Source organism: Lithobates pipiens, unplaced genomic scaffold (assembly GCF_037356315.1).
Source record: "Lithobates pipiens isolate NorthernLeopardFrog02 unplaced genomic scaffold, aLitPip1_a1.2 Scaffold_8, whole genome shotgun sequence".
Classification (NCBI taxonomy): Eukaryota; Metazoa; Chordata; class Amphibia; order Anura; family Ranidae; genus Lithobates; species Lithobates pipiens.
The window spans coordinates 510,532,169-510,558,454 of record NW_027507903.1 but is presented as its reverse complement, the minus strand read 5'-3'; positions in this window follow the sequence as shown (position 1 = coordinate 510,558,454).

The following is a 26,286-nucleotide window of genomic DNA, read 5'->3' as shown; positions in this document are numbered from 1 at the left end:
CCAAATCCGTTGGATTTTCTCCGTCGAATTTTGTCCGTCGGATCTTGTCCGAAACTGGTGCATACACACGGTCGGACTAAGTTGTCGAAAAATCCGATCTTTCAGAACGTGATGACGTAATTTCGTTATGATGGGACTACATTCAGGCTAGTAGCCAATAGCTTTGATGTAGGAATTTGATCTGAGCATGCGTGGCACTTGGTCCGATGAAAATTCGCTACACATGATCGGAGTATGTCCGGCCGGCCCAGTTGGTCGGGAAATATTTCCAACATGTTGGAAAATTGGGTCCGACGGATATTCCGACGGAATCAGTCCGATGCATACCACACACAGTCGGATTATCCGACGACACGGTCCGATAGGACACATTCCGATGGATTCTCCGACCGTGTGTACAAGGGCTTAGAGGTCTTCAAAACCCACACCAGCCCTTGGAAATTAGGAACATAAGGCAAGTGCTTGGTGAAATATGTAAAGCCTCCTCTATGACAATATGTTAGCAAGGTTGTCATCAAACTCACAGAAAATCAATGGAAAGTGGTTTGTCACTAGTTTCATATCTCTGCAATATTAGCGTGGCATAGAATGGAGCATATGTGTTATGGTGATCTGGCATTAATAATAAAGGAAAGTTTAGCACCTTTGTCCCAGATGCCCTAAAGAGACCCTGTTACCAAACCATTTTTTTCACCAACAACCTTCTCATGAGATTATATGTCAGGAAATGTCCTCCAGTGAACTGTACTAGATTATTATCACATCAGCATCAGCTTCAACATCAAGGTTAAGGGAAGGAGGAGAGACTGAGGGAGCACTTCAGGTAGAGGAAGCAACTCTGGAGGAAACAAAAGGAAAAAACGGAAGTGGCTTCTTTATGAATAAAAAACAGTTAAAAACACTTACAAATGTAGTTGATCAAATGAGCATATCGGTCAACATAATAGGCATCCTGTAGAGTCCTTTGTCTCTAGGGGGAGGGAGAGCTGGAAGCAAGAGGAACCACGCTGGAACATATAGACCGGAGCTGACCTCAAAGGGCAGTAACTGACCTCCAATGAATGAGCAAGTTGTGCATGCTCCGAAACGTGTTACCCCACCTTCAGCTCCAGTCTATACGCTCCAGCGTGGTTCCGGAACTCCATTGGCCATCTTGCTTCCTTGTTTCTCCCTCTTCTGTCACAGCTGCGGCATAGGGCTCTACAGGATGCCTATTATGCTGACTGATATGCTCATTTGATTGACTACATTGTAATTGTTTTTAACCACTTTTTATGAATAAATACTCTTTAATACTGAACTTAGACGTGCCTTCTGTTTTTTTTTCCTTTGGATGTGATGTTAGCAGCCCCAGCAGACTCAGAGTTGTGTCTTAAGTGACGTTATTTAATATTCCCCTTTGTTCCACCCCCAACAGTTAAATCAATGGTTATGTAGGGAGTTGAGGGCAACGGCAGAGGAGCTGGGCCAGCACACACAGTAATTAGACACTCCCTCCCAGAAGTGAAGAGGGCTATGACATGCCAGGAAGGATGAGGCTGTGCTAGGCAATTGACTCTCCTTGAAGACGTCAAATTTGCTAGCAAGTTCAAATGCTCATTGCAAGTGACTAAAATAATTTATAGACAGTAAAACACTGAAAGTAAGAATTAAAAATGATTGATTTTTCTGTGCTTTTGCCTGTAGTTGTGTAAGGCCGGGCATAGACAGAGTGAAATGCCCTGTACACACGGTCAGACATTCCGATGCCAAAATTTGTAGAATTTTAGCCCAAACTTGTCTTGCATACACACTGTCGCACAAAGTTGTCAGAAAATCTGATCGTTCAGAATGAGGTGAGGTAAAACATGAACGAAGGGACTATAAAGAAGCCAGTAGCCAATAGCTTTCACCTGGTAATTTATTCTGATCATGCGCGGCACTTTGTGCACCGGAATTGTCTACACACGATCGGAATTTCAGATTATGTTGATGGAAAAAGTCTGACGGAGCCCACACACAATCGGAATTTCCGACAACACAGTCCGATCGCACATTATCCGACTGTGTATGTACCATCGCAAAAACATACACAAAGCCCTAAGGGGAAAAAAAAACCTCACCCCTTTGCCCATTCCTTCCACTGTCATATTGATCTACAGTCTTCTTATCCTATAAATGAAAAACTATTTTTTCCATACATCTATATTCTGACAAACATAACTCCTAACTCAATCCTTTATCCATATGGTCAAGCCACGGCTTCCAGATAGTATCGAACCTCTTAGATGAATTTCTCATAAAGAAAATATGTCTCTCATATGAAATGCATTTATTCAGCTCAAATATCCAGTAAAGATATAGTCAGAGGGTGAGGGGAGGTCCACTTAATAGCAGTTTGTCTTCTAGCCGCAAAAAGCGCTCGAGCAACAGTAATCCACCTTGGTGGTTTAATCACTGAGTTATTAATATTGCCCAGTACACATATTAAGGAATCCACTGAAAGATTCAGATCTAAAATCCCATTACGGTAAGTGTGCCCACAACATCCGCACAATACCTCTGGAGTTCTGGGCAGCGCCATAATAAATGTATCAGTGACTCCAGATTGCCACATCTAGAGCAAGCCCAGTCAGTTGTTAAGCCAATGGTGAACAAAAATTCTGGGGTCCTATGTGCCCTATGCAATATACAAAATTGTGTTAATCTAGATGACGGTGAAAAAGATACAAGGGGAAGGAGAATCTTATCCCAGACATGGTCAGAGATAGGGCCGATATCATGCTCCCACTCACAGGTTGTCCTGCTGAACTGACTGAAATTCAAAACTTCTATGTCCGGCTTAAGGAGGAGTTTCAGTTGTTTATGTGTTTATTAAAAGTCAGCAGCTACAAAAAGTGTAGCTGCTGACTTTTAATAACCACACATTCACCTGTCCCATGATCCAGCGTTGCGGCTGCCCGAACCCTCGGTTCTCTCCCTTGCCTCTCCTCGGCACCGGCCTAACAAGTGTGGGCACCCAGCTGTGACAGCTTGCGGCTTCACAGCCGGGTGCGCACTGCACATGCGTGGGTTGTGCTGCGCCTCCTTTAATGGCCAGGCAATCTTCTGGGACCTGTGACGTGTCCCAGAAGATTGCAGCAAGGGAGGGGGAGAGGAGAACTAGTTACTGTTATGGAATTATTTCTGATTGGGACTCTAAAAACAAAAGTTAATACTGCAGCTGCAGGAACAGATTTGCAGGACGCAATCACTGTGTTTAACCACTTCCCACCCGGCCAATGTATATAAACGGCTGGGTGGGTGCTCTCTTCTTCTGAGTGGACGTTCAGGAGGAGGGGGTTTGCATGCACGCATGCCTGTGCAGCGGCGCGATTCCGATGTACTTGTGTCACCCAGACATGGCGCCTCTCCAATCGGCAGGAGGGCTCTGTGATTGGCTCTCCTGATCACATGATGGCCATGTCCAATCACAGCTGTCATGTGATGTAAACACAGAGCCGGTTGCAAGGCAATTGGCTCTCCTCTCCTCACACAGTAGTTGTCGGTGAGGAGAGCCGGCTGGTGCTCAGTGAGTATGAGCTGTTTTCACTGATCACCAGTCTAGTGTCACCACACAACATGTCACCACAAAGTGTACAACACCACAAAGTGTAAACACACATGTCCCCAAAACACAATGTCCCCAAATAATAAAAACACATGTCCCCCACATATGTCCCACTAAAATCACGTCCCAATGATTATCTGCACACATATGTCCGTGATCACCTGCGCACATCTGTACATGATCATTTGCGTACATATGTCTGTGATCACACGAACCAATTATTGTACACTTAACGGAATTTTTTTTCCTCAAAAACAAGTAGCAGAATACATTTTGGCTTAAATTTATGACAAAATTCTATTTTATTGGATTTCTTTTAAAATAAAAAGAAGAAAATATAGTTTTTTTTTCCAAATGTCTGCTCTTTTTTCGCTTATATCGCAAAATTTTTAAATGGAGTCGTGAATAAATACCACCAAGCTCTATTTGTGGAAACAAAATGATTAAAATCTAACTACAGCGTAGCATGATCACGCAATTGTGATTGAAAGTGCGAGAAAGCTAAAAATTGGTCTGGAAAGGAAGGGGGCGAAAGTTTCCAGTATTGTAGTGGTTAAAATGTCCATTCAGTGCCACAATGTATTATTACATGTTATTTTATACATAGATAAGAAAGGGGTGGTGTGAGTTATTATTAAAAACTAACAAATAGAAATATGTTATTAAAAGCCAACAAATAGAAATATATTATTAAAAGCTAGCGAATAGAACAATTTCAAAAGTAAAACCTTGAGAGGGGAGGGGGGAGTAGAGACTAAGACAGCTTCTAGCAGAAGATGTGTCTGTGTGTTCGGTGAAGGTTACAGAACACATTTCAACAGTGTAAACAAAATGGAGTCTCTTGTGCTTCAATTAATAATATAGTGAATGTCCATGTTAGTACCCACCCCCAAAGCAGGTGGAACTCTGCTTTAAGTTGATGTTACTAAATAAGGATGACTTATACAATGATTATCTATATGATGTTCAGATAAAGGAAAATGTCACTATCTTAGTTGCTTGAGGTGAATGTACTGCTTGGACCTTGAAGAAGGAAACAACACGAAAGCTTGTCCTGAAAAATTTATGTTAGCGCAAATAAAAAGTTGTGAGTTGATAACGAATGTGATGCGTTACAAAATGCGTTACAAAAAACCTAGATTCGCATGTCATCCAAAAACTCATTGTTTTCAATGACGATCGTTCACATCTCTGCGTTGCGGTTCCTCTACGAATGTGATGCGACAATAAAAAGGGTCCTGTGTGAGTTTACAGCGTTATGTTGCAAATTTAGTCTCCATAGACATTAACTACTTCCCTCCCTGCCGGGTGGGAGCTCTCTCCTTCTGAATGGACATTCAGGAACGTCCTTCAGAAGGAGGGGGACTGCGTGCACGCGTGCCCACACAGCGGCGCAATCACGATGCGCTCGTGCCACCCGAACACGACGCATCTCCGATCGGCAGGAGGGCTCTGTGATTGGCTCTCCTGATCACATGACGGCCGTGTCCAATCACAGCCGTCATGTGATATAAACAAACAGCCGGTTGCTAGGCAATCGGCTCTCCTCTCCTCACATGGAAGTTGTCGCTGAGGAGAGAAGAGCACATCGCTGCACCCGGCTGGTGATCAGTGAGTATGAGCTGTTTTTTTACAGCTTTTTACTCACTGATCACCAGTCTAGTGTAAACACACAGTGTAAACACACATGTCCCCAAACAATGTCCCCAAAACACACATGTCCATAAAACACACATGTCCCCAAATAATAAAAACACATGTCCCCCACATATGTCCCACTAAAATCACATGTCCCAATGATTATCTGCACACATATGTCCGTGATCACTTGCACACATCTGTATATGATCATTTGCGTACATATGTCTGTGATCACACAAACTAATTATTATACACTTAACAGAATTTTTTTTACCAAAAACATGTAGCAGAATACATTTTGGCTTAAATTTTTGACAAAACTCGATTTTATTGGATTTCTTTTAAAATAGACAGAAGAAAATATTATTTTTTTCAAATTTCCACTCTTTTTTCGCTTATATCACAAAAAATAAAAAATACCACCAAAAGAAAGCTCTATTTGTGCGAACAAAATGATAAAAATTTAATTTGGGTACAGTGTTGTATGACGGCGCAATTGTCATTGAAAGTGCGAGAGTGCTGAAAGCTGAAAATTGGTCTGGGAAGGAAGAGGGCGAAAGTGCCCAGTATTGTAGTGGTTAATATAAATCATTCTGGAATCGCATTGTTGGTTCAGATATGTGAAAATTCTTCACCTCCTGCTCCTCCTACCAGTTCTGCCCCTTCACTTCCTGTTTCCTATGTCCATTTGCAAACAGACAAGATCATGGCCCCCAGGCGTTGGACAACGAGGAGCTCATCAGACTTATCCATGCCAGGCCATATATATGGGACAGCTGAATACCGGGAAGAGCAGAGGCTGGGATGAGATTTGTATGCAGACTGGGAAGCCTTCACACATCAAGTTCGCAAACATAAACGTAAGTATATTTCTATTTATTCATCCCACTGACTGCCAATTCCACTGACCACCAATGTAAGGGCATGCATCCCACTGACCACCAATGTAAGGAGCATTCTTCCCACTGACCACCAATGTAAGGAGCATTCTTCCCACCAATCCCACTGACCACCAATTCCACTAACCACCAATGTAAAGGCATGCATTCCACTGACCACCAATGTAAGGAGCATTCTTCCCACTGACCACCAATGTAAGGGCATGCATCCCACTGACCATCAATCCCACTGACCGCCACCAATGTAATATTATGGAATGATAATGCATGCTCAGTATGTTGACACAGTTAGTGCAAAAAATACATGACACACTGTTTAACAATATCATTTTAGCAAATTTATTGAAAAAAAGTAACAGATAATAAACCATGCAGCATTGGCAGCAAAAAAGATGTTGTTTGTCTTTATTCAATGGCATCAAGCTGCCATGATACCTGACCGGCGGGGCTCATAAAGTAGTCTGTGAATCCCTCACGGATGCTGGCCCCTCTATAATTGCCCCTTGTGCTGGTCCACTCTGCACATTCTATGTCATCCATCAACAAGTCCTCGAACAGGTATCCATCTCTAGCCCAAACAAAATTGTGGAGTGCACAGGCAGCTTTGATGGAAATTATAGCGTTATTCATGGTTAGATTTATTTGGGGTGTAAAGAAATCGCCATTTATTTGCCAGGATTCCAAAACTACACTCCACAACTCGTCGTGCTCTTGTTAGCCGATAATTAAAAACGCACTTTTCCACATACAGTGGCCGATTAGCATATGGACGAAAGAGCGAAAACCTCATCACCAACAAAGATAGATGGAAGAGAGGGTTGAGATGTTCCAGGAAGTGGTCATTCATTTGGGAGGTCGAGTATGTTCTCCTGAATAATTTTTCCAAAACTTGAGCGAGAAAAAATGCTGGAGTCAGAACTGCTCCCATACGAACCAATATCGGTGTAGGTGAAGGAGCAATTTGCATCAGCCACTGCCAGCAGAACGAACTAAAAATATTTTTTAGAATGAAAAAATGTTGTCCCGCTATCAACTGGCCTCACAATCCTGATGTGCTTGCCGTCTACGGCATCAACACAGATAGGGAAGTTGCAGCGCTGCCAAACAACTCCACTTTAGTGTTCCATTCCTCTTTGTTTGGCTCTTTCATCACTTGTACCTCCCAGATGGCGATACAGATGTCCTGCACAATTGTGCTTACGGTAGATTTTCCCAATTTAAACTCATAATGGAAGCTGGCAAATGTATTTCCAGTTGCTAGGTACCTGAATAAAAAATAGAAAATTAGTTATGTTTTTTTTTTATTACAGGAGACTCACACATACTAGGTGGCGGAGCCTCAAGGACACACTTCAAAGACACCAGAGACTGGAGCAAGAAGCAAGAAGTGGGTCTGGTGCCCGTCCCTATGCCTTCGCCAGATACATGGATTTTCTGAAGCCAGTTCTAGAATTGAGGAAGTAAGTTATCATACAAGAATCGGTCACTCTACCATCTCTCTCTCTCTAATTAACCTGTCCTCCCTATGGAACAGCCCAAACCAATCATTCCAAGTCATTATCCATACCGAGAATTGATTGCTTGAAGTTGCCTCAACCATGCCTTCGCCCTATCCACAATATGGGCCCCCAAGTGGACTACTGGATACAGAGATATCTCGCCTGTGCCATTGAGGCAATATCCCTCAACACAAGGTAAAGCCTTGCATCTTACACCACCGAGCTCTTCACCAGCTACACTACTATGGCATGATTTGCCAAAGCCTGAGGAACAGAGTTCAGCAACTTTTTTGAATTTATAGATGATTACCTGTTAATGGCACTGCCACTTTCCTGTTGAAAATCCATGTTGGATTTGTTTATGCTATGTTTTTTTAAAATTATTTTTTAGAAATTTGAATAGTTTATTCCGATATTTGCTCATATTTTTGATGGCTCAACTAGGGAAATAGAGAGGGAGAGAAAAACAATTAGAGGGAGAGTGGAGATAAACATGCGAGGGAGGGAAGATGAGAGAGTGGGAGATGAGAGGGAGGGTGAGGTGGAGAGGTAGAGTTTCAGTTACTAATGTTTTGTAATCTAACTTTTTTGGTCCATACCAACTTTTCGTGTACATGTGGATAATGTTACAGTGGAATACATCTAAAAAAGGGTAGGAAGAGAGAGGGTGCGAGGATAAGGTGGACGTTTATGTGCTTTTTTTTGTAGAAATTCTTGAAAATTTCCACAATGTACATATGTGTTAATGCTAAAGGGTAAGAGACAAATAGAGAGGTAGAGAGAGGGTGAAAGTTAGAGAGTCAGGGGAAGTTAGAGAGTCAGTGGAAGTTAGAGAGTCAGAGTAAGTTAGAGAGTCAGAGTAAGTTAGAGGGTTAGAGGGAATTAGAGTCAGAGGGAGGAAGAGAGAAAGAGGAAGTTAGGCCGCGTACACACGGGCGGACTGTCTGGCCAACTAAGTCCGTCAGACAATCCGACAGACAGTCCGTCCTACTTTTGAATGAACGGACTTGACCACACATGATGAACAGACAGTCCGCTGAAAGCTTGCGCGATGACGTGTACAGCACGTACGACGGGACTAGAAATACGATGTCCAATACACTGCAATGCAACCTTCGGCCGTGTAAATTCTTTCTGAGCATGCGCCATACTTAGTCCGTCCAACTTGCCTACTCACGAGCGGACTGTTCGCTGAAACCAAAGTTGGACGGACAATATTACGGAAATTCCGAAAGACTTAGTCCGCCAGACTGTCCGCTGAAAAAGTCCGCTGAAGCCCACACACGAGCGGACTGTCCGCTGAAACACGTTTCAGCGGACCAAGTCCGTCAGACAGTCCGCCCGTGTGTACGCGGCCTTCGAGTGTCAGAGTAAGTTCGAGAGTCAGAGGGAGGAAGAGAGATAGAGGAAGTTAGAGAGTCAGAGGAAGTTCGAGAGTCAAGTAAGAGATATGGAGGCTCCCATTAGGTCCGTCTGAAAAATTGGCAGGCGAGCCTGATCGGAAAGTGGAAGTTAGAGTGTCAGAGTAAGTTCGAGAGTCAGAGGGAGGAAGAGAGTCAGAGGAAGTTAGAGAGTTAGAGGAAGTTAGAGTCAAAAGGAGGAAGAGAGTCAGAGGAAGTTAGAGAGTCAGAGGAAGTTAGGATCAGGATCGGATCAGATAGCAGCGGGCATCTGTGGCTCCATTAGAGTAAATGGAGGCTCCCATTAGGTCCGTCTGAAAAATTGGCAGGCGAGCCTGATCGGAAAGATGAAGTTAGAGTGTCAGAGTAAGTTCGAGAGTCAGAGTGAGGAAGAGAGTCAGAGGAAGTTAGAGAGTCAAGGAAGAGATGGAGTGGAAGGATGAGCGGGAAAAAGAACATTAATAGTGAGAGAGAAAGGGAAAGATAAAAGGAGAAGGAGAGTGTTGTCTCCTCATTATGTTGTTCTTGTTATGTAAGAAGTTTTATTGTTTCCCCAATATTTCTGAAAAGTATGTCATTACATGCAGATTACAAGTTAAAAAAAAATGTAATAAATACTTTTTTGGAAGACAACTTTGGTGTGATATCTATCTGCATTCCTTGTATTGCTTACTATTTCTTACTATGGTGCAAAACATGAAATTTCACAAAGTATATTAATGTAATTTACCTTAATGTAGCAAGCAATCTTTCAGCTGGCTCCACACTATTCCAGAAGGTGGTATTCTGACACTACAAACAGGTAGCAAGTAGTCCAAGTAATTCATCAAAACTAGGAAATAAAAACACAAAACCAACGTAAGTGACAGGCTAAGGGTGAAGGGTATTCAAAGAATGGTAAGAGGCAACAGTGCTAGTGAGAGGAGAAAAGAGACAGAAGGGAGAGAAGGAAGGAGGTTGATGATGAGAGGGAGGAGGAGAAGGAAGAGGAGTACAGGTACTAACCTATTTACTGACATCTGGAATAGTTGAAGAACTTCTCTTCATGTTGCTGGAGATCATTATAGAGGATCCTGAACTGGCCTCTCTCCTCCCTATTTGAAATTATTGGATGGACCCAATATCTTCGTGTTCTCATTGGTCTCCTCCTCCTCCTCCTGGCTTTGTCCATAAGGACTACAGTAGTAGCAGTAACAACTGCTGCCATGACCAATATGATGAAACATAATCATCAGAAATCACATTCTCAATGACAACTCACAAAAAAACACATTCCTCACCGAAAGTACTCAGAAAAAAAACAAAACAGGAAGTGCACAGGAAGTTAACACCCATTTTTTGTTTGCTTTTTTGATTGGCCTGAGCACAAATCGCATCTAAACCTAATTAACATGGTAAGCGTATTAAATTTGCATTACAATGGTGCTGTTAATAACCAAAAACGCAATGAAAACTCAAACTGTCGAATAGCAAAAATTTGCATCGCATCACACAAGTGTGAACCCTCACTCATGGACATTACATAATTGTTACTATCCTAGTTTCAATCAACTACTTGATTATTGTTGACATTTAAAAAAAAAAAGTAAGAATGTGTTTTAAAATAAAGTGCCTGGGCGCCACACCAAAGTACAAAGGATTTGGTGCAATTTTATTTTGTTCAAGTAATGCTGAAATTTAAGTTGACTGGAAAATTTTATAGCATTTCTGATGCCTATTAAACATTTGATTTAAGGTTACTATCCGTCAGGATTTCACGCACAGGATTGGATCAGATAGCAGCGGGCATCTGTCGCTCCATTAGAGTAAATGGAGGCTCCCATTAGGTCCGTCTGAAAAATTGGCAGGCGAGCCTGATCGGAAAGCCTGTGTGAAAGGGGCATTAGACTTTTTTTTGTCATTTTTACTCAAATCAAATATTTCTGTTTTCCTTAAAGCGGACCTTGAGTCATTTTATCAACTTTCCATCTATTAAATCTTCTGCCCTTGTTGTTTTAACTTTGGATAGTAAAACATTTTTTTTCTTCCAATAAATACCTTATACAGCCCACTTCCTGTTTCTTGTCTGGTAAAAATCCTAGGCTTATGACATCATGCACAGTTCTCTGTCTCACTCTCATGAGAGTTTGCCAGGAAGGGAGGGGGGATGAGTCATAAGAGGGCCAATCAGAGCTGCAGAGCTGTAGGTGTGCCTCTGTGTGTCTGTGTAAATCCAGGAAGTGAACAGGCTGCAGCTTCAGCTGCTCGCAGCCCACAGTTAAAATGGTTGCAGCCAGACTTAGTGGAGGGAAATTTCTGCAGCATATTTGGTACAGAATCACAGTATATATAAAATAATATGCAAAGTGGTTGGAGGGAAGCTTCAGAATGGCAAATATGTTTTTATTACAAATTATGTGAGCAGACTGCAATTCCTCTTTAAGCAACTTCTGCCTGAAAAACTGGATGTATTGTAATTAACTGCTCCTAAGAGCCTCAGCTAATACAATTTATCAATGTTTGTTATGTGCTTTAACAAGCAGTGACAGGAAAACACCTGTTTCTGCCCATCAATGCTGAACTCACTGCTGATAGCAGATCTGAACCCCAAGTGACAAACTGACAACAGGTCCCCACAGCTACATATGTGGGAGTGTGCCCGGGGAAGGACTCTAGGATGCAGAAGGTAAAGAGTATAGGAAACAAGATTCTGAGTTTAAACCAAAACTCCAGACAGATATAAAATTAAATACCCATTAATGCATTATCTATTTATTAAATGCAGTTAGAGTAAGTGCATGGATCTGTCTTTATATTGGCTCCCTGTACTCCTAAAGAAAGAGGAAGAGAGCAGAACTAGGAGCCAAAGTCAATCTGTTTTTTTTTTTTTAGTTTTGGATACAGTAAGGAAGGGTTAAAAACCCTTGTTTGTCTTTTTTTTTTTCTTGTGTCCTGTTATGAAGTTGGGGCATTTTCTTGCATTTCCTATCTCAGATTGCAAGCAATTGTGCTGCCATTTTGAAGGTGACTTGCTAAGTTATTGCTAGAATTGGCAGGCTTCACAAGTTTCTTGTACAATTGCAGCACGTATTGCATGACTCCAGATCAACTTTCTTTCAAAAGTGGAACCTCCACTTATTTGCCCCCCTCTGGTGCCACATTTGGCACCTTTCAGGGGGGAGAAGGGAATGGGGACCTGTTTTTGACAGGTCCCCATCCCCACTTCCAGGAGTGGGGGTGGGGACCTTTGTGCTGTCCCTTGGAAGTTTGGCCCCCATCCTCCTTCCTCTGCCACGGAACCATTTAGAAAGCGCAACGTGCTTCGAGCAGTAGGGTTTCCCTTAGTGGAGATGGCGATGACAGCACCCGACAGCCGTTCTGAAAATTGGCTGGGGTACCAACATCGGGGGTTCCCTGGACAGGTAAGTATCTGTATATTAAAAGTCAGCAGCTACGGTATCTGTGGCTGCTGACTTTTTTTTTTCCAAGGTGGAACTTCTCTTTAAGTTATGTTGTGCAATAGTCATCCCACCACAGGGGTCACTGTGACTGAATTTTCATTCTGTAGACTACAGAGCTCTTGCTGTAGACTCACCACTGCAATTTTTCACTTGCTAGACACTTGCCATGTAAATTTGGTACATATTGTAAAAGCATCAACTATAACTTGTGCTTTAAGTGATCTGCAAGTGCACATTTTGCCAGAGGAAATGTGCAGCAAGTTAACAGACTTACAATTCAACACTGCCTCAAATTTGTTATCCTTGCTATCTGAGATCCTGAGATACAACAGGAAATAAGAGAAAATCTCCCCAAAGTGAGAGGAATAGTCATCGAAATAGATATTCCATTGGAAGATTTCCCCTCACCTCTTGATCTACTGACAACCAGAACATTTTGAATCTCTCTTCAGAATAGTCACCAGGCCAAACAGAAAGGCTGAATCTACTCAATGGAAATGTGCAGCAATAAAAATATGAAAGAGGCTCTAACCCCTTCCCTATTCTATACAAAAAAATACATTTACATGTTAGATTAGCATTATCTTACTGTGTCTAATGGTTTTATGTCTCCTGTACATATGAACTGTCTAGCTTCTCCAACAGAATTAAAGATAGGACATCAGCTGGGTGTATGAAAATATAACTCCTTTAAAACAAAGCTTAATGTGCAAATAATGAATTCTTATAACTTGCTAGATATATTTTTCTACACAAACTAACTTGCCTTTTTCAGATTGCCTGGCCCTTTAATTATTCAGGAACTCACTCTATATCTGGAAATAACTGCACCATTTGAAGAGTTTGCTGTGCAGAACTGGTTTCCTTTTGTGTCTAATTATGTGACTTCTGCTTCAAAGTGAGTATTCTGTGCATACAAATTGTTGTTTGGAAGAGTGTCCTCTGGCTTCTGTATGTTGGCAAGCCTCACTGGGTCCGAGTCACCCAGCCAGGAAAGATTTCCTCCACTCATGCAAAATACCTTGTTGACAGCTGTATTGCGATCAGTGGACTTTGCAGAAGAGACGTGTGCAATTTACAAATCTCTGACGTTCTGCAAGACCGACAAGTTTCTTTAAGTAGTGAAATGTATGTAGACAACTTCAGATTGTAGAACTTAAAATGATCAGATATAAAAGTCACAAATCAAGGCAACTTTGTGTGTAAAAATGCATAATTAAGCAATTAAATAAATAAATAAATACAAGCAGTGCAAATACCTGAATCTGATGTGGTATCATTCTCTTGCAATCCCTTATACAGTAGAATTCAGATGGAAGAAGGTAAAGCTGAACAAGGAACCAACCACTTGTGCTGTAGTCATAGGTGTGCACTGCCTATTGCATTAGGGTGTGCACCCCAAACCTCAAACACATATGCCTTTCCCTGCAGCCTCAGCTGCACAGGACAATGAATGAATGGGAGGTACTCTGTGCTTAGTGGCTTCCTGTTCATTCACAGACTGAATCGCAGTGAGCGAGTGTGTTTACTGTGTTCATTTAGAAATGGAAGGGCTAGTAAATTACATATTTACTAGCCCATTCCCTGCTCTCCATCCTGAAACATCCCGCAGTAGCCAGTGGGAGAGGAGAAGAGGGAAACCAGCTGCACTGCAGGGTTGGGAACCAACAAGAGGGGGAATCGGCACTACACAGAGTGATTAGGGTGTGCCTAGGCACACTTGGCATACTCCCTGTGTATGCCTATGGCTGTAGTGTTCATGTGCTAACAAGGTACATGCTGATAGGAGGAGAGAATAGTGTGCTAGAGACATGAGCTCATCAGGTTGCTGTGCTTCCTTGTTACAGACCATTCATAGGCTGGGGGAGGGACAATACCTGTAAGTGGTATTTACCTCTAGATGATGAAGAATATGATATAAGTTTTGTCAAGGGAATGGCCCGACAGTGCGTAAAATGTACCTTATCACTATATTATTTAGATATTAATCTAAATGAATCCAATGTAATCTATTCTGTACAATGGTTCTGGTAGTGACATCTCTCTTCATGCTGGTCTCCACCAAATAGGTCACACTCTCACAGATGTCATGTAAGGTAGGTTTTGCTATCTTAGATTATCTGTTACAGAAATCAAGAATTAAACTATGAATACACCGGGAAGGGTGTGCACAATATTTATCATTTAATAATTAAAAAAAAATGTCTACTCACCTCCATGCTGCAACAGAACATACTTCTCTTTTAAACACAATTTTTACTATTGAAATTACTTAATTTCTAAAATGTAAAAACTAACAAACTTTTGTACATAATCTGCTTCCCTCTTGAAGCTGCATTGTGTTTGACAGAAATGAGTAGGTGATTCCAATAGCCCTTTTGTTTCTGAACACATAAGGAGTTTTTTGCAGGAAGGTCATCCATGACAACCAGTAGAACACTGAAAAAAAGAGGGGATGTGCAGCCAAAAAGATATGGCGCTTGCAATAGTCATAAAAACCCCAAGTTAATCTCTCACATTCGCGACCCCCTGCTCCCCTTGTACACTTCTAGGTTTTTTTGTTTCCATCTAAATTGTTATAAGGTGACCATCGTACCCACATTTACAGACCTCAACATCATATGTACAGAATTTTATTATTGACCTTTCTATTCCCATACTGTGTTATTTAGCAACATTTTAGTGCTAACCCAAAAGGAGCCGTTGAGAATTAGATGGGTTCTCCGTATGTAGTACAGTGGCTGCCAGTCAGATAAACAATAGTCTATTCCATCTGGCTCCATTAAACAGTGGGAGGGGGTGTCTTTTTAAGATGTATTGCTTGCAGACCTTTAACAGGAGAGAGACAGGGGCATGGGATCCCCCAAAACTCTTAACAGTTGGCAGAAGACACTCTTCTTTTGGTAAAGGTACTACAGTCTAGCTCTCACAGTTGGGAGCCATGAGGTAGTTTACAGAACAGTTTATTTTCTCATAGCTGGGGACCATGAGATAGCTCAAAAATAGTTAAAGTCTCAGAGCGGGGGACCATGAGATAGCTTCAGAATAGTTAAAGTCTCATAGCTGGGGACTATGAATCAAGTCTCTCTGACTATGCTGTTTTTTTTTTTTTTTATAATCTTTATTTTCCAACTATATATAACAAGTCATTTCCAACATATAAAAAATAGATAAAGTCATGGGCCCACATGGGCTCAGTCTGCTTAGATTAAGTGTATAAGCAAGTCGAACATACATATAGATACATTAGCGTAAGAGAAGGAAGGAAAGGGTACCTTGGGTGTGTCTTGTCAGATAGATGGAGGCACTCCACTAGTAAAAAGTTGAGTAGTTTTCTCGGGGGTAAACCCCATTTATTTCTACAGAGAATTAACGAAAAGGCTGGTGCCTGTATGCCTCAGTTTGGCAGCCACCCCACGGGCAAAGAGCCGGTGGGGGGTGCCATTAAGTTCTAAATAGAGGTCTGGGTCCCCGGCCTGCAACCATGGCCAAGGGAGGGGGGCCAACTTAGCCTCCTACAAACCTCCCCCCACTGGTACGCATGCTGGGGGCTCCAGGAGAAGTATTCAATGCGCCCTGCTGGGGCATGCAGCGCCCCCCAGAAAGAAAAGATCTAGGGGGCCTACCCCCCAGGCGCAGAGGCATCTGGCAACATATCTGAAATTCTGGTGAAGTTCTAGGCCAGCGTCTAAGCTGCATAGACTGCATGTGGTTCCCAAGGAGTTTAGAAAAAAGAGTGGAAACTGAGCAGGAGTGAGAATAAAAGGAAAGAAAAAAGGTGGGGAGGGGGAAAGGAACGGTCAGATCATACCTGAGGCCTTGTGGGGAGCTGCAGTCTCATCCACACCGAGCACATCCCTCCTGGTCGAGATAGGCGTTTCATTCAGAGGCCATTAGCTATTGTATGGTTAGGAGAAAGTAGGCATTTTCCTGTTCTTCAGGATTTCTTAGGTCTGCGGGTCTTGAGGGATGGATCTGCTAGTTCTAGCAAAGCCACATCTAGGCTGGAGAACACATGATTTGAGTCTGAAACATATTTGAACCAGGGTGTCCGGGTACCAACAAAGCGGTCCCTAGAGCCCCGGCAGGTTTCTATCCATTCCTCCGCTTCGCAAACATTCTTCCCGAATAGGGATTCTGGGTTGCTTCCAATAGATTTGGAGCACACGTCTCGCTGCATTGAGTAAATGGGGCAGTGTGCTTTTCTTATATCAGCTGGCCGGGATCGGGGGAATATGTAGAAGAAAGTGTTCTGGGGACAGAGGGACATCCAACTCTCCAATATCACCTTTATTTGCTCTTTAATGTCTTCCCAGAAAGGCTTGACAATGGGACATTCCCACCATATGTGAATTAGCGTGCCTCTGTGCCCACACCCCCTCCAGAAGAGCTCAGATCCAGAGGGGTAGATACGTGCTAGGTCCGCTGGTACCCGGTACCAGCGGAACAGTATTTTGTAATTGGTTTCTTGAGTTTTAGAATCAATAGAGAATGAGTGGGTTAGGTGATATAGGTGGGTTAGTTGTGTTTCTGTAAGTTCATGTCCCAAATCTTTTTCAAATCTTCTAATATAGGCATGTTTAGTTTTACTTATGGCAGAGCCTAGTAGGTGGTATAATTCAGACACCATATGAGGTATCGGTTCATCATTAACAGATAGTTGTTTGAATGAGGTGGTGGAGGAGGTATCTCTAATGGAGTGGCCGTGTGTTTCAAAAAAGGGGTACAATTGCCTATATTGACAAAAATTCATGCGGGAGCCTTGGTGTCCAGCTTGGAGGGTGTCAAAACTTAGGAACTTACCTTCTTTCATAAGTTTACCACAACTGGCGTTGTCATCGACCACCCAAGAACCTAAAAAAGGCCATTTGTTCGCCTGGGGGGAAACCAGAGAAACCCTCCCAGCGGGGGCCAGCGGGGACACAGGGGGGGGGGCTATTTTAAAAAACGGGTTAATCTTGTCCCACACTGAGAGCAAATGCCTAGTCAGTGGGGAGGTTGTATCAGATAGCCCCCTGTGTTCCCGGCTTAACCATGGGGCATAACTTAGGTTTCTGCCCGCCACGCTCTTCTCTAGGGGTACCCACCGTTTAGAGTGGGTATGAAAGCGCCAGTTGAGTATCCTCTGCAGGATCATGGCTCAATAGTAGCGCCGTATATCCGGGATACCCAGACCCCCTTCGCGTTTAGGGCGTTTCAACACCCTTAAGGCTATTCTAGGTTTTCGTGCATTCCAGACAAACTCAGACATCATGCTGGACAGGCGATCAAAGAAAAGTTTTGGTAAGGGTATCGGTATCATTTGGAGGATGAAGATGTATACATGGCAAAATATTCATTTTTATGATGTTCACCCGTCCCAACCACGTGAATGTAGTCTGCGTCCATTGCGAGAGGTCTCGTTTGACTGCAGTAAGTAGCTGGGGGTAGTTGGCAGTGTACAGGGTACCAAAACAGTTTGTGAGTTGTATGCCTAAGTAATTTAGAGACAATTTTGCCCACATGAAAGGGAAGGCAGCCTTAAGGGTGTTTGATAATGGGGAGGTAAGGTGAATAGGTATAATTTCTGATTTTGTATAATTTATTTTAAAATTGGAAAGGGTACCGAAATGTTTGAGTTTTCTCATCAGGTTGGGCAAAGATATCAGGGTATCTGAAAGGTGGAATAGGATATCATCAGCGTAGGCCGATAGCTTATGGTCCGTGGTGCCAACCTGTAAGCCCTTTATATTGTCGTTAGCTCTTACCGTGCGAAGCAGTGGTTCTAGCACTAGGGCAAAGAAAAGGGGTGAAAGGGGGCACCCCTATATTTTGCCATTTTTAATCCAGAAACTCTGTGAGAAGGTACCATTTACCTTAACCTGTGCGCAGGGTGTCGAATAGAGGGCCATGATTGATGTCAACATTCGTGGACCTATGCCCAGGAATTCTAATACAGCTTTCAGGTAGGACCAGTCTACATGGTCGAAAGCTTTTTCTGTGTCCGTGGATAGTATTAGGTATGGTCTGGGTTCCTGTCGAGTGCGAGCCCAGTGGATGATTTGGATTGCCCTAAGGGAGTTGTCCCTGGCTTCCCTCCCTGTAATAAAGCCCGTCTGGTCTGGGTGAATAATTCCTGGTATAAGATTTTTAAGTCTATTAGCTAAAATTTTTGCTAGAATTTTTATGTCCACGTTTAAAAGGGAGATGGGGCGGTAGCTCTGAGGGACAGTGGGATCCTTGCCCTCTTTCGGGAGCACCATGATATGAGCCAGCAATGCCTCTGAGGGGATAGCCTTGCCCCCTGCTATAGAGTTAAAGTATTTACATATATGTGGCACTAATAGGGGTAAAAAGGTCTTATAATAAGCCTTAGTGAACCCATCCGGGCCAGGACTTTTCCAATTGGGCAAGGATTTCACCAAGCTCAGTAAGTGTGATCGGAAGTTCTAAGGTGAAGCGCTGGTCGTCTGTTAAGGGGGGCATGCCGGCCGTGGCCAGGTAGTCATTAATTGCCTGCTGTCTACGTACTTGTGCATCTGGGGGTAGTCCAGAGTCTAGATTGTAGAGTTTGGCATAGTAGTCTTGGAACCCCGAGGCAATCTTAGAGCTTTGTACCATTGCCTCCCCAGTGGGGGAACAAAGTTTGTGTACATATGCCTGAGCGTGTTTCTTTCGGAGTGCCCTTGTGAGAATGCGACCACATTTGCTTCCCTGTTCATAAAATTTATGAGACAGGTATCTAAATTGTTTATGGGTTTGACGGTTGAGCAAACGTAGGAGCAACTCCCTCAGCTCAGATAGCTTCTGTAATGCAAGGTTCCCAGTGGCCTATGGAAGGGCCAAGTGTACCCTCTGGAAATCTGCTCGTCATATCTTTTTGAGTCTGGCTCCTATAGAGATCAGTGCTCCCCTGACCACAGTCTTGTGGGATTCCCACACGGTGCCCTCCCTGAGATCGTCCGTGGTGTTTTCCCTGAAGTAATGGGTTAGAGTGTTGGTAACCTCAGTCACTACGGTAATATCGTCTAGTAAATTTTCATTTAGTCGCCATGTCCAGGCCTTATGGGTTCCTGTTGGCAAGGTAAGGGTAGTCGTGATTGGGGCGTGGTCAGAAATTGTAATATTGCCAATGGATGCAGACTGCAGAAGTTCAAGGGCAGGGTGGTCTACATATATGTGATCAATGCCAGTGTAGACATCCTGTACCTTACAATAGTAGCTCAAGTCTCGGTCTGAGGGATGTAGTACCCTCCAACTGTCCATCAAAAGATGGGATTGGAGCGTTTTGCGAAAGTGTTTGAGGAACGCGTATAAATGGGAGGGTTTAGTGTGGGACGTGTCCAGCATGGGGTCTGGGCTGATATTGAAGTCACCACCAAGAATCAGGGAGCCTTCTTTAAAATTGGCCAATTGTTCCAAAACAGTGTCAATAAAAGTGAGTTGGTTAGCGTTGGGGGCATAGAACGTGGCGAGCGTATACATCTGCCCGGCAATGCTGCCTTTCAGGAAATCTACCCAGGATGTCTATTTTGTTTCCTGTAGGTTGGAATGGGCAGGATTTGTGAATTGCGATAGCTGTCCCTCTAGAGTTCGCTATCGGGGAGGTACTAAGATACCACTAGTTAAATAGATGAGTGGGCAGTTTGGGTGTGGACCGGGGGTGAAATGGGTCTTCTGAAGAAAAGCCACCTGCTTGCCCAATCTTTTTAGTTCCCACCATAATTTACTTCGCTTATTCTGAGAACAGAGGCCTCGGACATTATATGAACTTATCTTTAAAGTAGCCATGAAGGGTCAGTGGGATGTTAGAGGCACCTAGGACTGACAGTCAGCAGCTCTCCACTTGGGGAGGAGTGAGAAACGAGCCATCGGCGATGTTCGGTGGCTCGGTTCTCAGGGGACAGCTGCAGCATTGGTCTGATGCAGTATCCACCTGGGTAAATAAGAATCTAAAAAAAAATAAAAATACTTCCCTTTTAAGGCTATTTACCACCACCTCCCAGACCACCTTCTGGGCACACCTCCCCAGGGATTGGCCAGGACATAGTAAATAGTCAGGCCAGTCATTTAAATGTCCTGCCCTAAGCTCTGAAATCTTTACCCAGAGGCAGGGGGAACCAAACAAACCTAGCCTGTGGCGCCATGTGCAGACAAAAGCAAATGATCACTGCCCCTCTGATTATAGAGCAAGCCAAAACTAAACTTACCAAGCATCCTATACTAGGAGGCTACACATTGACTGTTAAAAAAAAATCAAGAAACAAGAAAACTATTAATTATATGTGTTTTAAATGGGTGTGCTCTTTAGAATAGGCACTTGCAGAATGTGAGATTAGAGACACTTCTGGCAGCTAGATGAGAATGCTGAATTGCTGGACAGCTCCTTGGCCCCTTGCCTAAAATCTATATAGTTGTCATAAAACTGCTTCTACCAACATGCACAGATATACTGCATGAGCATGATGTTCCCAAATCTCTGCAGAAATTGAAATATTTGACACTATATTGTAGCTGCATAGCTGAATGGTAGGTATTGGCTGCTTGGAGGTGATGGATAGTTTACATATCCACCTGTCATTGGTGAGGCACTACTCAGAGGGAGAAGAACATATAGCTGTCTACCTCTCTATACATTCTGTCTTAGTGATTAAGAGGGCTTATTAAAGTAAAATTGTAATGAAATATTGTAACTAACCCCACCATCCTGTCCTAAATTTAGAAATGGTAACAGAAGCATATATAGTCAAAACTTGTTTTCTTTAGTTTTGGATAGAGTTGGGAAGGATTACTATCCCTGTTAGGCTTTAACTAAATTCTGTGTCCCTACTTGGAGATTCACCCTCTATATTTGTCCTTTTGACCATTGTCATTGAAGCAGAAAATCCCACATTTTACAGACACTGTGGAAGACCAGATGAAATGTAAGGATGCATACTACATTACTCATGACCAACAATTCCAATACCACCAAACCCTGAAGACATGGGATTCTTTATACTTTGAGATGTGGTGGTGTTTGTTATTATGATATAATATTAATCAAGTGCTCATTATTCTCAAACTGGCTGGAGTTTCCAAGATCTTTTTTTATCCACACATAGTTTTTCTCAACCGGAACAAGAGGGGAGACTGAATTTACTGATCGGTGTTATGTGTTTTAGTGACAGCTGCTTACTTTTGCAGAGGGCAAAAATAAACTGATAATAATTTCAAAGCGTATCTAAACCGTAGACAAAATGTTCATATATCGCAGCCTACCAATTCTTAAACAGGAGCGCCAGTCTGCCCAAAAAAATTTTAAGTCAGCAACTACAAATACTGCAGGTGCTGACTCTTAATCACCTCAATACTGGACACTTTTACCCATTTCCTGGCCAGGCAAATTTTCACCTTTCAGCGCTGACACACTTTGAAGGACAATTGCGTGGCCATGCAACACTGTATCGAAATAATATTTTTATATTATTTTCACACAAATATTGGTGGTATTTAACCACTTGTCCATTGCACACTTAAACCCCCTTCCTAACCAGACCAATTTTCAGCTTTCAGTGCTCTCACATTTTGAATGACAATTACTCAGCCATGCAACACTGTACCCATACAATTTTTTGTCCTTTTTTCACACAAATGGAGCTTTCTTTCTCTATTTAATCACCGCTTTTCTTTTTTTGTGCTATAAATGAAAAAAAAAATTGGTAAAAAAAGTAATTTTTCTTCATATATTTTGGACAAAATTTATACTGCTACATATCTTTGGTAAAAAGAAAAACTAACCCAAAAAAGTGCATATTATTTGTTCTTTGTGAAAGTTATAGAGTCTACAAGCTATGGTGCCAATCATTGGAAATTGATCACACCTGATGTACTGACAGTCTATCTCATTTTTTGAGACCCTAACAAGCCAGAAAAGTATAAATACCCCCCAAATGACACCTTTTTAGAAAGTAGACAGTCCAAGGTATTTAGTAAAAGGCATGGTGAGCTTTTGAAGTTGTCATTTTTTCCCACAATTCTTTGCAAAATTTTGTTTTTTTAAAATACATTCTTCTACTAATCTTCCTGAGTATGGCGATACCACATGTGTGAGACTTTTACACGGCCTGGCCACATACAGAGGCCCAACATGCAGGGAGCACCATCGTGTGTTCTAGGGACATACATGCAAATGTAGCACCCTCTAGTTAGGTAGGTACTAGAATGAGGATTTTTCTATAGGGTAGGACAATTTATGTAGGCCTAGCTGGTGTCTAGGCCTGTTTGTTTTCATTCTGGGCTGGGAGTGTCTCGGGGCAGGGCTGGGTGACTTACAGGTAGCATCACTGTCACCTCCCTCTTCTTTCTAGAAGGTGCTAGAAAGAGAGGATGAGAGGAGAGGTGGAGCTGCCTGGGGAATTTTTGAGGAGCCTTGACCAATCTCCAACTTGGATTGGCAGGGGGAAGGCCTCCTTAAATACCCAGGGTCAGGCCAGCTGGGGAGGGGTAGTCAGGTGGAAGAGCTGGAGTGAGAGAGTGTGGAGGCTGTCAGGGCCCACAGGGAGCTCCCCAGTCTGTGGGGGGGGGGGGGGGGGGTGATATTGAGCCTACGCTCGGGTGCATCCAGAAGGAGAGAAGAGATCCTGGGAGAGAGGTACACGAGAGAGCAAGGAGAGGACAGCGGGAGAGAACACTGCTAAGAGACTCCAGGGAGGACAGCCAGGAACTGGGAGTTTTCAGTTTGAGATGGGTGCAGAACCAGAAGGGGGGGGGGGCGGCACAGAAAGACAAAGAATGCTGTATTTATGCTACTGACAGTCTGCATCATATTTAGCCAAAGGTGTCACATTAGGTACTCTTTACTTTAAATAAATAAAAAGTTTTGGCTATACATTCACTTTGAGAAATAAAAGCTCAAACACCTTTAAAAGCAGCTCTTTTTTTTTGAGCTGCAGTGTGCATAAGACCTTAAAGTGTATCTAATGAGGTTGATTTACTAAAACTGGAGAGTGCAAAATCTGATGCAGCTGTGCATGGTAGCTAATCAGCTTCTAACTGCAGTTCGTTCAATTAAAGCAGATTTCCACCCAAAAGTGGATCTTTCACTTATCTGTCTCTTCCCCCCGCCACCTTTTGGGGGGGAGCGGGTACCTGTTTTTGACAGGTACCCTGTCCCCACTTCTGTCCGATCCCCTCCTCCTCCCTTCTCCTTCCCCTACCGTTGGGCCAGTAGGAGAGCACAGTGCGCTTCGTTGGGACCCGGTTCACTTACCTGCAATAACGGGGGCAGCACCCGACAACCGGTGGAAACATTAACTGTGATGCTGACATCGCTGGACTCCAGGACAGGTATGTGTCCTAATATTTAAAGTCAGAAGCTACTGTATGTTTTTTTGAGCTTTAGGCTTTGACAAAAAAAAAAAACCTGGAAGATGATTGGTTTCTATTCAGAGCTGCACTAGATTTTGCACTCTCCAGTTTTAGTAAATCAACCCCAATGTGTTTCAGTGTTGGATAGAACGGTGAGAGGTTAAAACCATATTATTTATTACTATCTGTGTCTCTGCTGGGAAGATTCTACCTAATCTGGTGATGAAAAATTATGAGAAATCCAACAATTTTTTGAACAGAATAGTAAATCTTACAGCAAGGCCATCAGTTCCATGTTCCACATTTCAGACCCTCGCAGGGTACATAGCTTCCTGAACACATCACAGGGCTCTGCCTCAGTACTTCTCTCAAGAGCCCTCAGGCCTGATCAGGGCCAGTCGCTCAGGCAGGTGGCCCACACACCCTCCCCCATGATATCTCACGGTTGGTTGCCCATCCAGCACTTACCCCATCTAGGTACCAGGCAGGCAGCGCTAAGACGGGCAACGAGCTGGCGCCTCCTCCTCTGCATCACGGCAGCTTCTGATGTGTGTCTCCTCCCTCCTCCTCCTAGGCGTCCAATAGGATTACCTGTCCTTGCAGCCAATCGGGCGATGGGTCTCACTGATTGGCCAGGAGAAGGATCAGTGTGAGAATAGTGAATATTCATTCGCTATTCTCACACAACTGGGTGGGCTCAGAGCACAGCGCTCTGCACTCATGCCCACCCTTTTTTGAAACTTATTAGAGCCTCTGGCTCTAATCACGTGCTTCAACCCCCCCCCCCCCCCCCCATTGGAATCCAAGCATCGGCTCCTCAAATGTAGATTAGGGGGACGGACACATCGATAGGGGGAATGGCACCCATGCACCTCTAATGGACGGGCCACCACTGTAGTAAGTTTTGAGATAAATGCATCAAAATGTCTTGATGGGTTGGTGTTGGTCTGGTGGAGTAAGGCCCACATGAGATTCTGAGCCTCCATGATTGAAAGAACTAAAATCCAATAGATGAATTAAGTGGGCCAGGGACAGTCAGGCTGGGGAGAAAAAGTTAAGTGATGCTTGACATCCTCCAGCCAGGAAACCAGGTGGGCTGACTTGACTTGCTGCAGCTTCTGTGAGAAGTAAAATCAGAGTAAACAACTTCTGTACAGGAGAGGGGCCTGCCCTGTACATCTATACAAGACTGAAGGGAAGGTTGGAGTTTAGCTTTAACTCCTTCTTTCTTCCTCCGTCTTTCCTTGGCTATTTTCTTTTTTATTTTATTTTTTGCTGTTCACATGTAAATTTCCTGTTCATTTTATCTGTCCATTTTTTTTATTTGCTTTTCTGCACAGAAAGTTGGAAGAGGATTTGTTGGTTGCTGTGGCTGGCATATTTTATTTATTTTTTTCTTTTGCAGCACATTTCATACATAATGCCCATTCTCAGTGAGTTGATGTGTACAATATTGCAGGGGCTATAAATACATCAGGTTTATTCCATACGAGTGAAAGTCAGGTGGAGGAAGGCAAGTGACAGCTTTCCTGCAGTGATGTGACAAGTCGGTGACACCTGGAAACATTCTCTATTTGCAGAGATGGTAATTCTCCATACTGCATCAAACATCCACTTTGTTTATGGTCAAGTTCCTTACTTGTTTCTAAATCTAATTTATGATGTAATGCGACCACAGTGTTCACAACGAGTCACAGGAGAAACTATATTCAACATCCCACAATAAAACTATTAGGCCCTTTGTATGTATTATGTAGCCAATCAGAGCATTAAAACATTCAGCCAAACTCGCACGATTTCATTCCAGCGTCAGTCCCGACTTCGGGGGCAATTTCAGAGACATCTGTGTGGGTTTCTGCACAGATGCCTATGGAAATTGCACCCCAAAGTCACCAAAAGTAGTACAGAAACTACTTTTGGGAATCGGTGTGGTGCGGCACTAATTTGGACTGTGTCATTGCCGGGATTTGCTGCTGATTTGGCATGCGATTTGACATGTCAAATTGCATGCCAAATTGCTCCAATGTTAAACCAGGGCTCAAATGACTAAGCCAGAGTTTCTTATCCAGTGTTAAGTGTAGGGATGAGCAAAATTATTTTGTTACTATTTCCACCTGATTAAGGTGTTTAGTGTACAGTGTTTTAGTAATAAACATTGCAAATATATTTCTAAGGTAAGTAAGAAATATTGAATATAAATATTTCATATTCTCTTATGATCAACCAATAGATGGGACTCACCAGGCAAATCACCCAAAGGAAGAAGTTCTGCTCTTCTTACTCCCCTCCTCCCCTTTTTTTTCTGGGGGGGTACCTGACTTTGACAGGTACCCGCTTCCACTGCCAGTCATGGATTGCCATGGCTGACCCACTGGGAATTCTCCTCCCCCCTCCCTGTCCACAGCCTTCTGGGGCAGGTCAGTAGGGCTTGTAACTGCAGAATAACAGAATAGGTAGCACACTGGACTGGAATTAAAATGGTTAAAGGGT